Consider the following 16,482-nt stretch of genomic DNA (forward strand, 5'->3'; position numbering starts at 1 on the left):
GATGACAGCCGATTAAGCTGTGTATCAGCTGGGTATCAGTTCGGCGCAGTTCAGCTCCAAACTGACTCGGGGACAGTATTGACGGTCCCGTTGGGAATAAAAATAAAAACACACACTTCATGCAAAGCGCAGCGTGAACCTGTTGGCACTGTAGGCTACGGTAGACGCTCCTCTCTATCTGATCGCTGAACACATCAGCATGTGTACGCGTCATTATCAACTGTAATATTTTCGCTCGGGGCTCCCGGTCAAACCACAACTAATCTTCCTAACAATGGCGACAACAACAATATCCCATAATGTGAAGCTGATGGCGATTTATTAAAAAAGAAACGGCGCAGTGCTTCCTGCTATTGGGTCGGATCGAGTCCGGCCAAATTCACACCACAAACGAACTGCAGCAGAGTGCATTTAGAAGCGCATCGAGACCACCTCTTCAGCTGGGTCTCGGAGCGTTTGTTTGGTCCGCCCCCGAGTGCGATTGCTGTATTCACACATGTCTGAAAGATGCGCACCGAAGGCGGAAGTGCACCTGAGTTTGTTTCAACTGAACTAAACACGGCATGTGTGAATACACCCTAGGAGTCTGGCAAATAATAATAAAGACATTTGTGACGTGGTCTTTTATGCCACTCGGAGAAAATGTGTCTGTAAGATGCGTAATAAAAAGGAATTATAAATATTTAAAAAAGAACCGAGAAACCTTATTGTGGGAATGTGAAATTCAAGGACATCACTTTTGCAGTTTCCTTGTGATGGCGGATACACAAGTGTTGACACATACGGACAGAAATGGTACGCAGATGGGCACACTCAAACTGGAATACACGGCCAAGCGCACACAAAATGAATCACACACTAACATGCACATGTACACCGAATGACGCCCCCTCAGCACACATCTCATATCAGGTCGGTGAGAAGGCTGTCATCTATCAAGAGGTATTGTCTGTGCTCATTAGGAAAGTCCTCATGTTTCTGCAGTCTATTCTCCTGGTAGCGGTTCTACACTGCCACTTGGGCCGAGAGAGTTCACTTCTCTCAGTATCTCTCTCCAATTTAAAAAAAAGCTATAGCCTATATGCAGGACTGATCAGAAATCAATATTACCAAAGCAGTACAGAGAATAATAAACAAGATACATGGTAAGCAATGAATAAACAATTTACAAATATAATCAATAAATTAATATCAAAAAAGACATTCATTGAAGGCAATCATTGATTAACGATAATTCTCCCCAAAGATAGATAGAAACATGATGTTTATATTTTCAAAGAAAAGCTCTCTTAGATCTTTTTTTTTGTCATAGCCTAATAGGAAGTGATATTTATGTCTCAAGCTCTCTTTAATGGCAAAAGAGTTTTGGCAAGGAGCGTCACATGCCAAATATGTATTTCTTAAGAATTCATTGTTTCGTTGTTTTTATCCAACTGAAATGGCATCACTATTTTGTTGCATTGCATTTATTCTCCCATAAACATGCTTCTACTTCATGTAGTGTGTTATTGGGCCAAAGCTCAAGTCTTTTTCTCCTTCATCATCCATAAGGAGGTCACACAATATACGTATGCATACAATGACTTTATGTATTCATGTGTAACAAAAGAAAAACATCAAAAATATACAGATATCTCTATATCTATACATGTTCACTCATAGCCTCGAATCCTGCATTTACCAGATTTGTAATTCATTACAGTGTATGCTCGCTCGTTTCTGATGCAATTCTGATGCAACTATAATTTGCTCACGATGCTCATGAGTGAATCATCTTGTAACCACCCATGCTATGTGCTACATGTTTATACAGTGTCTTACTGAAGAACACGATTGGCTTTTTGGTTAGCGCTGCACCGAGAGACCCCCTCTGCTAGATTGAGTGCAGCAGTCTCTTCATCAGATGTTATTTGGTGTGTGTGTGTTGACACATGTGAATCGGACATTTACAGTGTCTCTGCATTGGCTCTATTACCAGTTTGTAATCTTTATATATCTTCATGCGCCGCCTGCATGTGTGTTGTTGTTATCTTGTTCGTGCGTGGAAGTGGTGAGTGTGTTAGCGGATATGTGTGTGTAATTGAGCTAGCGTGAGCGTGGCCCTATCACTTCTCTCTCTCTCTCTCTCTCTCTCTCTGTCTGTAGTCTCTCAATTAGACGGAGAGCGGGCCCATGGGGAGCCATTGTTTGAGCAGCAGTGGAAGACAAACAAGACTGCCACTGCACGCAGCAGGTCCCTGGGCAACACTTGAGACTGCTGCAGTCACTCACTCAACAGCTCTGGCTCACACACACACACACACACACACGTACACGCGTCGCACTCACACACACACACACGCAGTACAACCCTTAAAATTTGCATGTACAAACTAATGCATAAAGAGGCACAAATAAAATCATAAAAAGAAGCATGTCACGTACTCGCCACCAAATCAAGATGCATGCATAGATGCTCACGTCTGGAAACAAAACATGACAATCCACACACTATAAACAATACTCACTCCTACACACACACACTTACACAGAGGATTATGGCACAGCCTTGCTCTTGGTAAATGGACCAAAACCACAGATCCGGGGGGAAAAAACAGGGCATACATGTTTACACACAAATTACCCCCTGTGGGATAACTTAGCCCCGTTTCTACAACGAAAGGCCACACAGTGTTAGATGATAATGTTCACATGGATATTCCCTTCTGCCGGTGTATTTACACCATAATAAAAGGAGCTGCTTTGGTGATAGAAATCTCTGGAAAGACCAAAAAGGGGTTCTATAAATCTGTATCCATTTACAGAAGTACAGAAAGCCATTTTTTTTTGCCTTCCATCTTGTCTTCGTTTATCCATTTTCCTTGTGTCCTTTACTCTACATTTTTGTCTCCAAGAAGATATTCAGTTCATAAAATGTTATAGGAGCTGTAAAGGGGAAGCACGTACAGTAGGCCCTTCTGAACTATCACTCCCTTCTCTTTATAGCCATCCGAGAGGAGAGATAGGCAGTCAGGTAAAGAATTGGTCTTGAAATACTTAAAAAATCCCTCTTCTCTTTTTGATCAAGGGGGTTCCTTTTTTCTGTGTTTTGTTTTCTTTCATCCAAGTTTTTGCCCAGCACTGTTTCAAGGCTTCTGGAATGTTGATTCTACCTGTGTGTGTGTTTGTTACGTTAACGGCGGCTTTGCCAAAGCACAAACACGCAAGCTCACTGCAAGATAAAAAACTAAATGTTTCTTTCAGCCTCAAGTCATATACAGTACAGGTGTTTACCTAACATTACAGTCCGAAGTGCAAAAATGTACTCCGTGGATTTCAGTGTCACATTAAAGCACAGCTATATTTATTGTTATGTATCATAGGCGTATGTATTATAGCGTTTCTATTGTGGGGTATCTCCATCTGTCTTTTCACAAAATGAGGAAATGACTTCCACGTATACCGCATGGGCTCGCAAATGGGAGATGACAGTTATTCAACCCAATGCGATGGCAGTCGGCTCTTTTCCCCCCTAACCTATGCGGCAAGCTGTAAAGTAGCAAGCGGGCGAACAACAACAGGAAATAAATGACTTTCTGGACAAAGGCAGCGGCAAAGCAGAAAGCATTTCTCCTGAGGCTAAGAGGGAGAACGAGAGAGAGATGGAGAGATGGAGGAGGAGAGGGAGGGAGGGAGGGAGGGGATACATCACCTTGTGCAGCGCTCCATATCATTTGCATGGTTTATACTCTCCAAGGCCCCCACCATGCAAATGACTCATAAAGTAGGAATAGAGAGACTTTGGAGCCGGGTGTCAGGAGTGAATTTATGTATGATTGCCAGGCGGGCCCGGTGTCCTAAATCATTTTCAATTAGATGACACTTTCAATATCGAGCCGCTGATTTAGAGATATTAAAACTTCGTCTCCCTTATCCTCCACAGAGTTGAAAGCAAGCTTATCTGCCACCCTCCCCACCCCTCACATCTCCCTCCTCTTCGTCTTTTAATCCACGGCCTCTCATCTTCCTCTCCTTAAAGGTATATGTCAGAGAGATCCTTCATGGGAAAACCAAACCAGCTCTTCAAGGCGAAAGGAGAGGCCCCTGCATATGAAATGAGGGTAATTTGCAATTCATTTGAAATTTACCATGTCATTGTCCGCGTAGGCATATGCAGCACTGAGACAAATAGGAAAGCTTTTTTGCCATTTTGTGAGCAATTGTCTTCAGAAATTGTCAATTAAGAAATGAGGGGTGGGGATGTAAGTCAAGGTGGCAGTCATTTACAGAGGGTGGCGAAACGGAATACATTTCAGGTGTATATGATGACATTGCACCAAATTGCTTTTGCATTATGAACGGTGAAAGAAATGCCGCTTTTAGAACAGTCCCAGATAAGTTATACCTCGCAGTGCTGGCAGGCCAAAAGTAACCGGCACATTTCTGGTTAAGCAGCCGAAACTTTCCCCATCACAAACAACCTTTATATATGCTTCCTCCCTTTGCTGGAGCATCGATCCCCAGTCCCTTTAAATAGCCCTCCCTCATTCACATTCTGCTCACGTGGCCCTCTCGACCTTTCTCGAGGCTGTCTTTTCAAGCATTCATTGTACCGCACTTAGCGACTCCGGTGCATCCGCCTTGCACTATATTGTAAACCTCAGTCTGAAAGGCACCTACATTTAACCAAATGCATCAGCGGCGCTCTACTGCCTCATCCAACCTTTCTTTCATCTACAGGGCAATAAAAGCCGACTAAAATTGACAGAGAGTGGGGGAGCCCGTATCTATCAACAGCAACGCACTCACTAGCACCATTGCCAGCCACCTTATCTGGCAAGCGCTGCACTGAATACACACACACACACACGCACACGCACACGCACACGCACACACACACACACACACACACACACACACACACACACACACACACACACAGAAACCCAGACCCACTCTGAGGCAATAAAATCTATATCTTAATGGAAACACTAACAGAATGTCCCATCATATAATGCAACCAAATGGCGTCTCCACCCCTCATCGTTAAGAGTCAAGCTCTCACATTTTGTCTAACTTATGACCCACTCTCTCACCTCCCTGAACCAACAGCACCTCCCTTCTTTCAGGAACAATAAAACCAAAGTTTAGATGTACATCTCCCATTTGTACTCTTGACATAATTGACTCGCTGCTCTTTTAGCATTGTAATATTGTAATATTGTAATATTGCACATTTTATTATTTCAGTTTTTTCCTTTGTTTCATCCCGTTTTATTGTTTCTCTTTCTACCTCTTTGATTGTTTTCTTTTCTTTAAAAAGCTTCCTGTGTACAGGTGATGAGCATGTACATACAGTAGTAGCATGTATGCGAAAACACTTAAACAATGCATCTGGTTTGTCCAATGTACTTCCCTCAACATCCTCCCCTCCACCTCATCTTCCTCTCCATCTTTCCTTCCTCCCCCCCAACACATCTCTGCCTGCCACCCCACCTCTTCCATCTATCTCTCTCTCTCTGTCCTATCAGGCTGCCCCCCCTCTCCCTGTGAGTGTGTGTGCACGTGTCAGGTCCGGCTGACAGGCCTGGGCAGGGCCGATAACGCCGCCAGCCCAACAATGGGGGGAATATTGTAAAGCCTAATGGAAAGGAGCTGGAGGTGGAGGGGGTTCAGGGACATAAATCAGCATGCCTGGCACTGATGGGGCTTTTCAACAGCAATAAGGGAGGCAATACCTCTCAGAGCATCTGGGCAGCGGATAGGAGAGGAGTGGAGAGGAGAGGGGACCTACATATTCCTCTCCTTGTCTCAGTTTGGAGAGAGGACGCATATGAAATGACCTGACACTCTCACAAAAGGGAGATTTTGATGCATACACAAACATTCATACATACACAAAAGTCTCTTGTGAAAACATATATCCATGGACATCCGCATGTTACATATTCTCACGCATGCGCACAGCAGTGTGCATGTTTGTATGGCTATACTTGTGAGGACATTTATTGACATAATGCATTCCCTAGCCCCTTACCCTAACCATCACAACTAAATGCCTAACCCCAACCCTTATACTAACCCAAAGCTAATTCATACCAACTGAACCTTAAATCTTAGTCTTAACCCAAAGTGAGAACCGGCCAAAATGTCCACACTTTCCAAAACTGGCCTCACTCTTAAGGACTAAAACTCAAATCGGTTCACAAAAATAATTGTGCAGTACATAGACACACACACACAAACTTAATGCACTTTCTGAAGAAGCTGTGTTAAGTGGGTACTGTGTGGATGAAGGTGGGAGTGAGAGGGGTGGGGGGCAGCTCCCATAAGCCACTGAGAGCGATAACTGGAGGGGATGGATGAGTCACATTTTACCTTTATGGTGCTCTGCTATTCACAGTGTAAAGATAATGGATATAGGCACTTAGCAATCAGAGGTAGAATTAAAGAGCTACTCTCATCTCCATTCTGAGTCACTACAAAGCCTTTCTTATTCCATCACTTTTTCTTTTACTCTCTTTTCTAATTATCTCGAAATAAATGAATTGCTTCTGCATTTGAAAAAAAAGGTGCTGTGTGTGCTGTTTCATCCAGCCAAATGTGAGCGAGGGGCACCTACAGTATGGAGAGTGAATATTTGTGTAAGGGCTCTCTAATTATAATGGTAACTGACTGAAGTGAAACTTGGAAAATGAGAGGAAATTAAAAATGTTATTGTCTCGTAATTGCCACTCGTGGCCACAATGGCCACCCTTCATTGAAAAAGGTACTTAACCTCGTTATGAAGGACAGTCGATTCATTACCGCATAGGTTTCATTTTTGCACTTTTGCACAATCATTTCCATTGGAAGAGCTAATGTTTTACTTTTGTTTCTGTGTGCAGGACTACAGTACAACAAACTAAACTGGAAATGTTTAACACACACACACACACACAAACAAACACACACTTTAACTGATCACAGAATAAAAAAAATATGTGTCATGCACCGTCTTTAAGCATTTATCACTGTCATTGGCTACATTACATCAGCTGCCCAGTCTGAAAGTCAGTCTGCAGCAGCCAGTTGTGCTTAAGGTGTGAGAAAGAGAGGGAGGGGGAGAGAGAGAGAGAGAGAATTAGACATCCCTCATAGGTCTTAAATCTCCATTAATCATTGCTCCTCTATTCACATCCCCGACTCTGACACACACACAGATAAGAGCTTTGTATAAAAGAGGAACCGGGAAAGTGGGGGAAAAAAGAGCAAAGGAACAGGGGGGAGATCACAGTCTTGTTAAAAATAATAAGCTGCTACAGAGCCACGTGGAGAGGCTCTGGTGAGATGAGAAAGGCTGATTAAATTAGAGGCTCATTAATCAGCCCTTGACCACGACTCCCCCCATTCCTCTTGTTCAAGCTTGCGCCATCGACTTCCCCCATTTTTCCCTCTCGCTTTATCTACCTACCTCTTGCCAAGAGAGGGATCTCCTGCTGGAGGGGCCAGGGTTAAGAGTCAGCAGGAGGGTTGGGGGGGGGGGTGCAGAGACCTGGCAACCCTTTCTCATGATTAGCCTGGAAAAATAGCAATCTGGCATCCCCTGCCTCCTCGACTGCCCTGCGGTGAAAGTGAGTACAGCCATGGTTGTCAATCTGGCAACGCCAAAAGTATGCTCTCACGCACAGACACGCACACGCACTCACAACCCAGCCAAACAAAGCTTTTGTTAGCAGTTCGCTACATTTCTGCTGCGATTTGGCTGCAGATCTGGCAGCCTTCTTGGTTTATCTGTTTGTCTGACTTTGTGGAAGAGGAGCAGGGAGTGAGTGAGCGATGGGCTGTAGGCATGAGTAGGCATCACTCCGATGATGAAGTGGTTTTGAGTGCTGAGCGCCTGTTTCATAACGGTGGTGATTATGCTGAGGTCATTAGAACCTACGCATTACATCATCACAGCTGCCACAGCAAGGGGAATCCCCCCTGCTTTGTCCTAATGGAGAAAAATATGTTTTCCCCTCATTACAAAACCAATCAATTAGTCACTCAGCTAATCAATCAATCAGTAAATCTGTCGGTCGGCCTGGTAGGAAAAATTAGCAGTGATCCCTTTAATGTGGAACATGCATTATGGATGCTGTGTGTCCTCGGATGCCCTTAGTGGAAAAAAAAGATTACCTCCTCATTAGGACTCAATAGATTAATCAGTGAGAAAATCAATCACATGCACAATCCATAAAGTAGTATTTGGGTATTTATAGTATACATTTTACGGTATGCTTACCAAACCTCCTTTTGGATCTGGCCTGACGTTGACCACGTCCTGAGAGACAATTGGGACTCTTTAGTTGCTAAATGCATCCACTGTGCTCACCAGCTTATTGCTAACTTTGACTCTTCCGCTGCTTGGTGCTGGGCAGGTATCGTCATAGCTTTTTTGTTGTTGCTGCTTCCTTCTGTGACTGAAAACGGGAAAGTCGTTTATTCTAATTTTTTGCTGGAACAGCTCAGAACACTATAAATGGAAGACTGGAGACACCTTTGCGACAGATATCCACTGCTGAATACAATTGTCCTCTTCATTAGTTTGAGGTTGGATGTGAGGTGAGAACTTGGATGCTAAAAAAAGTATAGGTCTAGCCCAGGGGTGTCCAAACTACGGCCCGCGGGCCAACTGCGGCCCGCGGCCCGCTTTTTATTGGCCCGCGGATGATTTTAAAAATATAATGTAATATGGCCCTTTGAAAAAAAAAAAAAAAAAAAAAAATTTTTTTTTTTTTTTTTTTTGCATTGCAGAAATGTGTCCCATAAAAGAAAAAGAGCACTAAGCCCATCCCAGAGGACCCTGCATAATATTTTATTTTAAATTAATATTATTATGGAAAATCTATGTGTCCTTCTCCAATAGCTTCTAATTCATCTGACACATTGTCTCCATTTTTTTCATACAAAATTCTTCAGATTTAGCCTCTTAATTTTCCTCTCAAAGTGCACCAGATTCATGCATTTCACTTTAAAAACTTTAAAAAATCTCCCGGGGGGGCATACCCCCGGACCCCCCTAGGAGAGTCGGGATCTCAGCTGGCTACTATTTTCACCCAGCTGGACATTGGACAAAAAAGCAGAAAACACTGGGTGTATCAATGGCATTTAACATGAGGGGGAATGTATCTGTTTAATGTGCAAGGAAAGTGTTGCCGTGAAGAAGGATTACAATTTACGAAGACACTATGAAACTAAACATCAGAGCAGCTACATGTCCTGATAAACGTGTTATTTTTGCAAAGTGGCCCGGCCCTTCGTAGATTTTTCTGTATGTGGCCCTCAGTGAAAAAAGTTTGGACACCCCTGGTCTAGCCGTATACTTTCTGCACCTCGTCCTGTGAGGTCCCCCTCAGGATGGACAGAAGATAAATTGAACAGGAGTCCTTGACATATCTGACAGCATCCGTTTCACTCTGTGGCTGCCAAATTCCTCGCTCAACCCGCCATCCCCTGCTCACTCCATCCACTCCAGAGGTGGTGGTGGTGGTGGGGGGGAGGGTTAATAGCATCCCTGGGCTACCTGACCCCCACATATGAACAGGGCCAACGCACATAGCAAGAAGGGAGGGGCCACTTAAAAAGGAAATGGAATGAAGGTGCTGGAATAGAACAGGGAGGAGGGAGAGCGGGAGAAAAAAGCAAAGGAGGGTGATGAGGAGGAGAAAAAAAAAACAAGCGCCCGGCCATGTGTGAACGACATAATTGAAAATGTCAAAAGATGTAAGGAATGACAGCAATGAACTGGCTGAGCATGGCAGTGCAGTCTGTCAGTGAGCTACCACCTCCATCCTGAATAGATTGTTTCTCTCTCTTTTTCTTATATCCAACATATTTGCTGTGTGTGTGGAGCGTTGCGCGCACACACACACACACACACACACACACACACACACACACACACACACACACACACACACACACACACACACACACACACACACACTAATAATTAATTTGAGACACTCTCCTTAACTCATTTGATTTCATCCATGTGCTTTCTGTCTATGTGAGACTTAGCCTGGCAGCAGAAGCATGTGGGTGGGACTCCTATGCGTGTGTGTGAGCATATGCATATAGATGCATTTGAAAGGGAAATGTGATGCCGGATCAGCACTTGACCCCGATGTCAGCTTCATCTCACTTCCGCCCCTTTGTTCTTGTTTCTGTAAGCTCGTCTTCTTTTTCATCTCTGAAGATGAAGACAAGATTCGTCGCCCACATCGGCTACAGATGAGAGGTTGTAAACGTGACTTGTAATTTAGCAAATCTTCCCACTCTCAGGTGTGTTTCATCTTATAATAGTGCAGGGTGGGGGGTCTTTGTAGGCTTTAGGTGTAGCTAAATTAGGCATAATCAAACAAATATAAAATGTACAAGAATCAGATGGAAAATGCAGATGTTTTTTTTTTCGTGAGGGATATTGATATACTGTTTGTTGGTTCATAATTCACAAATATAATATTTCTGTAGAGGGATAGAGGTCAAAATATAATGACCATAATATTACACAGAGGAAATTGGATTGGGAATAATAAGTATCAGATAAATGTATGTTTGACTGAGCATTAAAAATACAGAATTCAAGGCGCCTTATCAAAGTAATCCACTGTACACAACAGTATGTGCAAGATATAATACATTATATCAAGTTCAATGTTTCATGTTAGGGAAGTAACAATAGAGTGACAAATGGGTGACAAGTCTGTCATATGTGATTTAACTTCAGAATTTCTATCCACTGTGGGTTAAAATTGGCAGTAAATTCACATCTTCAAGAATTTACAACATTGGTTTAATGAGAGCCACCACAAGAAGAGGCGCCACCAACTGATGGGAAATAGGCATTTCCTTAAGTCATCAAGTCAAAACAAGTCTAGAATTATCACTTCCCATTAACGTCTGCACTGATCCGGTCTTGAAGGAGTTAATTTGCTTTGGAAGAAAAATGTTTTTTCTCAGCGTCATTAATTAAGGAAAACGGGGGGGGGGGGGGGGCTGTGTGGTTGTATGGAGATGTGTAGGCTAATTTGCATAGCTTGATGACACGGGGTGGAAATCACTATGATACATATAGGCTTTCTGCACATTCATGAATATTCATGTGCTCAGTGCGCCACCAACACAGCACATCAAAAATAGATGCGCAGGGTGGAAAATGATCTTATCAGAAAATCCATGGGTGACATACAGCATTCAGCCGCAGTCCTACACCGTGGAGAATCTGCTCAGCGATTTTAAGTCCACAGGGTTCAGAGTCTTGGCGTAAGCCGGTTTTTACCACTGTACCATTCAATAAAAGCGCTGAACAGAAATGTCATGTAAGTCTTATGTGAAAGATACTGGGACCCCCTGCTGTAAAAACATGAAACCCTGAGACACCTTGCTGTACAATAACAGTCATCTCCTAGTCAGTGAATAGTAACAGAATGTATCCCGCAGCGATGGCGAAGGTGAACAAGGTAACTCATCCTTGAAAATTATTAGCTCTTTCTATTTTTTTTTGCCTGTGGGAATCCGTTTTACTTATATTGTAATGCTGCCCTCCACGAAAGAGAGGGAATGTGAAGTTGAAAGGGGGAGGGGAGGGAGAAATGGCTTCAGGGACTAAGGGGTTTATTTAAGACTCAAATTAAAGATCCAGAGCAAAGGCAGCAACAAAAAATTAAACCCTTAATGACAAATTATTAACCCCCATTTTAGCAACTCACATAATACCCAGAGAGAGGTGTTGATTGGGAGACTGTATGCATGTGCATATGTGCGTATAGGGGAGATAATATAATGTAATCAGCTTTATTGCTCATACGCCTCACATTAACCTGAAACCAGAAGAATATATAGTGGTGTTCAACCTTAACAGTGATCACATATGGGCATTTTGTGTTGGAATGGAGAGGAACTCATGAAATAAAAATGAAAAATCAAGCTAAATTCATACATTGTGTGGGACATGCAATACATATATAAATTACAGTGTAGTACATTAAATGTACAGTATTGAACCATATGGAATCAACCATAATCTTCTAAGACAAAACACTTTTTTTAAATATTCAACTTAGTTAAAAAGTTGTATATTTTCTGACATTTTTCATGCTTTATTGACACTGTGTAGATACAGAGGTGAAATGGGGCAGAGAGGGGAAGACATAGAGAGAACTGACCCGGGCGGGATTTGAGCTTGGGTCTGCTGCGAGGCCTGGGCCCGGGGGGCAACGCCCTTACCCACTGCGCCACGGGCGCCCCCTAAAAGTAGTATATTTTCGAATTAGTTTTTTTCTTTGGTAATCCTTCAAAATTGGAATGCACTGCAGATAATTGTACATCTGTTTATGTCTGTGCACATGTTTGCTATAATGTCTGTGCGGGTCAGCATGTGCGCTAAGTAAATGCCTCTGTGCCCATGTGCCCGTTAGCACAGTTGTGTCGAGTTGAGCAGCATCCAAAACAACCCATGAGTGCCTCAACACGCACACAACACAGTAGGCCGCGAGCTTGCCAGCCATGCAGCGAGAAAGAGTGCCGACGCAGCAAACAATGCTGTGACCAGGGACAGGAGGCAGTAATGGGATAAGTGGCCAGTTGCAAATGTGTCAACTGGAGTGTGAACGCCATGTTAGGTATGCAAATGAGGAGGAGAACCTATTGGCTTGGCATGAATGGCCCATCTATTCCACAGCAGCCTGCCACAGTGATACAAGACTTGTCAGGGATGGCCTGGGGTGGTGTTTGCAGCAGTGCACTCTATAAATTATATTTGATGGGTTATTGATTCCAAACTAATGAAATTAATTCAATATATCTCTCACTGTAAGCTAAGTGATAACTAAAATGCCCTGCTTTCTGAACGCAAGTGCTACCCCCCGACCTCAAGGACCTTGCAGCACTATTGCCGGTAACATGCAGGACAAGAACACACAAGCTACATCTGTGTAGTGCATAGCGTAACATAAAGCCCAAATGCATAGTTTTAATGAATAATGCTGATCTAATTACACCACAAATGACTTCACTATTATAAACTTCCAGTTAGGGTGACCAAGTGGACAATTGTTGTACCCAGAATCTCCAGATTGTGTCATGATAACGTTGCGAGGGACTGCACCTACTGACTGCACAACTGACATCTAAATGCACACTGGACACACTGGATTGTATCTACTGCAAAACCACAGCTACTGATAAACATATGGTCGTCAAATACCACGATTTAGAAAAGGCAGATCAACAAAAATCGGACAATATTTCGCAGTTTGCCATGTTTGTCGTATTTAAAAATGATATGCACAATCTGTATGTGACCACTTCAAAATGTGGTTTAAGCTGCCAATGAATTGAATGGCATTGTGTTTTAATCGTACAGTATATACACCTGCTGAACACCTATTTTGGGCTCCAGACATGTGAGCAGTGCACTAGATAAAATACAAGTACAGATCCTAACTAAACGTTACACTGTATCCTCCTGGGCTGAAAATATGTTACTTCTGCTAAACCAATCACAATGTTCCACCCTCTGGACACTGCACAATGCAAACACGGTCAGCGGATTTCAGCCACACTCTAGTACAGTGACGATTCACCCCAGATGCCTGAGGGGAACACGTGTCAAAGTGATTTTGAGTGATTATCAAAGGAAGTTGAATGACCGTGAAAAATGAAAGTTTAACGAATGCATCTGTGTACTATTTTCTCCCCTTGAACACCCTTCAGCTACTTGCGGAATAAATTTTTTTTTTTGTCACAGTGAGGACTAAAACATTTAGCTACATACAGCCTCAGAGACAGGTGTCCTTTCTGTCTGTAGTAGAATGAATAATCATTTTACTTTCACTTAGAAATCAGAGACGTGGACAGCTATTCACAGGTCAGGAATCAGGTTATTCCTTATTAAGACCCCCGAGACAGGTAATCCTACGTCTTGGCATATTGAAATGCCTTTTAATAAATGACATTGCCGTTGTTGTTGTGAAACTTCTGCTTGGTATCACAAAACAGATTAGCCAGTTTTTGGGCCGAATCACAAACGAAACACACTTCCCCTCCCTCCTCCTAATCCTCCTCCTCTTCTTCCAGCACCCTTATTTACGTTTTTGATATGGCGCAGTCAGAGAGTTTGTGTTTCCCGCTTTGTACATAAACAAACGAGGAAAAGGCCGGCAGCAGTATGAAGTGTGCAGGGGGGGACCCACGGCGGCGGCAAAAAAATCCGGGGCCCTTAATGTTCAGAGGAGAGAAAAAACAGATTTCTTTGCCTCTGCACTTTTCTTTGTCCTTTCAGACACCCTCCCTCCTCCTCCCTCTACCCCCCCCCCTTTTTCAAATGTTCCTGAGGACGGAGGTGCCTGCCTGCCTGGCACATGACATTGATTTCCATCAGCGCTTGAAAATAACCTTGGTGCCGTTGCCAGGGCAACCCGCATCTACCTTTTTGCATTTTTGCATATCGCCTCAGAGTAATTTTTTTCTTTCCCCCCCCTCCCCCCTCCCCCCTCCGCTCAATCTCTTTTTTCATTGCGCTGGCCGCGGCTCACAGAGCGACCGGATGACAAATGCTATCAGGTAGAAAGGCGATGGCAGGGGATGGAGAGAGGAGGGGAGAGGGGTGATGGAGGAGGAGGAGAGAGAAGCGGTGGGGAGGGTGCTGCTTTGAGGAGTAGGAGAGGTGTGGGGAGAGATGCACAGAGAGATGGATGGCTATGCCAGGCAGGAGCAGGCCAGGCTTGGGAAAACTCTAGCACGTATTACACGTGTGTGTGTGTGTGTGTGTGTGTGTGTGTGTGTTGTGGTATAGAGGGTTATTGATGTCTACCCGTTTGGGGCCAGTGGGGGCAAGAAGGAGGGGGGTGGGGGGGTAAAACACCAGAGCACTGACACCGATGGACTCCTGACTCCTAATTAACTACATAAGGCCAGGCACTGAGATTGAAAGAAGAGAGAGAGAGAGAGAGAGAGAGAGAGAGTAAAAGGCAATATCCATACATAAAAACAGATACAATAAGAGATGGACAGACTAGACAAAACTGGGAAAAGAAGGGGGAAGAAACCATACTAAATCCCATTTAGCCGGTCACAAGCACAAGCAAGATGCTTCCCTCTTTCCTCCACGAACCATCATCCATACCACACATCTGCCTGTGCAGCAGGCTGATGCCAGCACTGCCACTCACAATGTAAGCTTGAGAAGGGGACATCAAGTTCCTCCACTGACAGCGACAGCATACTGTGTGTTCATGTGCCGTTTTAGTTGTGTGTTTGTGTGGGTGTCACGAGTGGTCTAGTTGCTTTGGTCATTAACAGTTCAGCGGCGTAGAGAAAAAGGCATCCTTGTTATTGTGTGGGTATCTGCACATTTGTATGAGCGCAGCAGGAGCATAGGGCGTGTTTGAATGTGTGCGTGCGGTTGGCTATCGAATCACCAGAGTGCGTCATGAGAAATGTTGATACACAGAGAGAGAAAAAAGGGAGACGGGGAGAGAGAGAGAGAGAGAGGGGAGAGAGAGGGATGAACCAGGCTAACTACGACATTCACTCGCCGACATTTGCCTCATGATTTCTCTTCCAAGCCCTGCATCAACACCCCAGTGAAAGCGCAGCCAGGGAGAAAATTAATTTCTTATTACCTGATTATATTATTAGGTTTCGCTTGAAGTGTCAGTTAAAATATTCCACATCAGCATTTCATCAAGCGGGGTATATAGCATGGTATAGAGGAGTGTATTGTGCGACGGGGCCATGGGTCGAGCAGGCCAGGCCAGCAGCGTGAACTGGGGGGCTGTAATCGTCTGAGACGTGCCTCCCCATCCCCAGGAATAAAGACTGGCGCTGGCAATATGCTGGCAGAAAGCAATTTGCTCGAGTGCTATTCCCTCTCTGGTGTCTGTTGGACACACACACACACGTACTTACACGGACACGGACACACACACACACAGCCATTCGATTCTCAATGGGTTCAGGCATTTCACTCGGGTAAAGCACTCACCTACATACACATTTTATGTCTCTCCTTCTCTCTCTCTCTCTTGCATTCACACAAACACGCAAAAAAGAGGACTTAAAAATAAATAATAAACTCAAGCTGACTGCATTCATCCAGCCAACCCTCAGATTTGCTTTTCATTCCCCCTTTGCTCCAACACAGCGAGGATTTTATACATGCCTGAGTGCAGTGCACCCTGCAGAACCATCTCAAACACCCAAACTGATAGTGGAATTTAGAAGCCATCAGATGAAGAAAATGAGCACTGCAGGGTCAGCAACCAAGGGTATATTCACTGTAAAAAAAGAAAAGAAAGAAAGATAGACATTCCAGGTGTAAATCAATCTCATATATCCCTTAGCTTAAAATGTCCTGATCAGTCTCGGAGGGGTTACGGTAAACAAAATTGATCATTACAAAATTCATGAGGTCCAGAAATCCTAACTTGGGTCTCTTTCCTCCTGGAGGGCAATGCTTTTTTGCTCGCAACAAAT

This window comes from Ammodytes marinus, assembly GCF_949987685.1.
Source record: "Ammodytes marinus genome assembly, chromosome: 6".
NCBI lineage: Eukaryota > Metazoa > Chordata > Actinopteri > Uranoscopiformes > Ammodytidae > Ammodytes > Ammodytes marinus.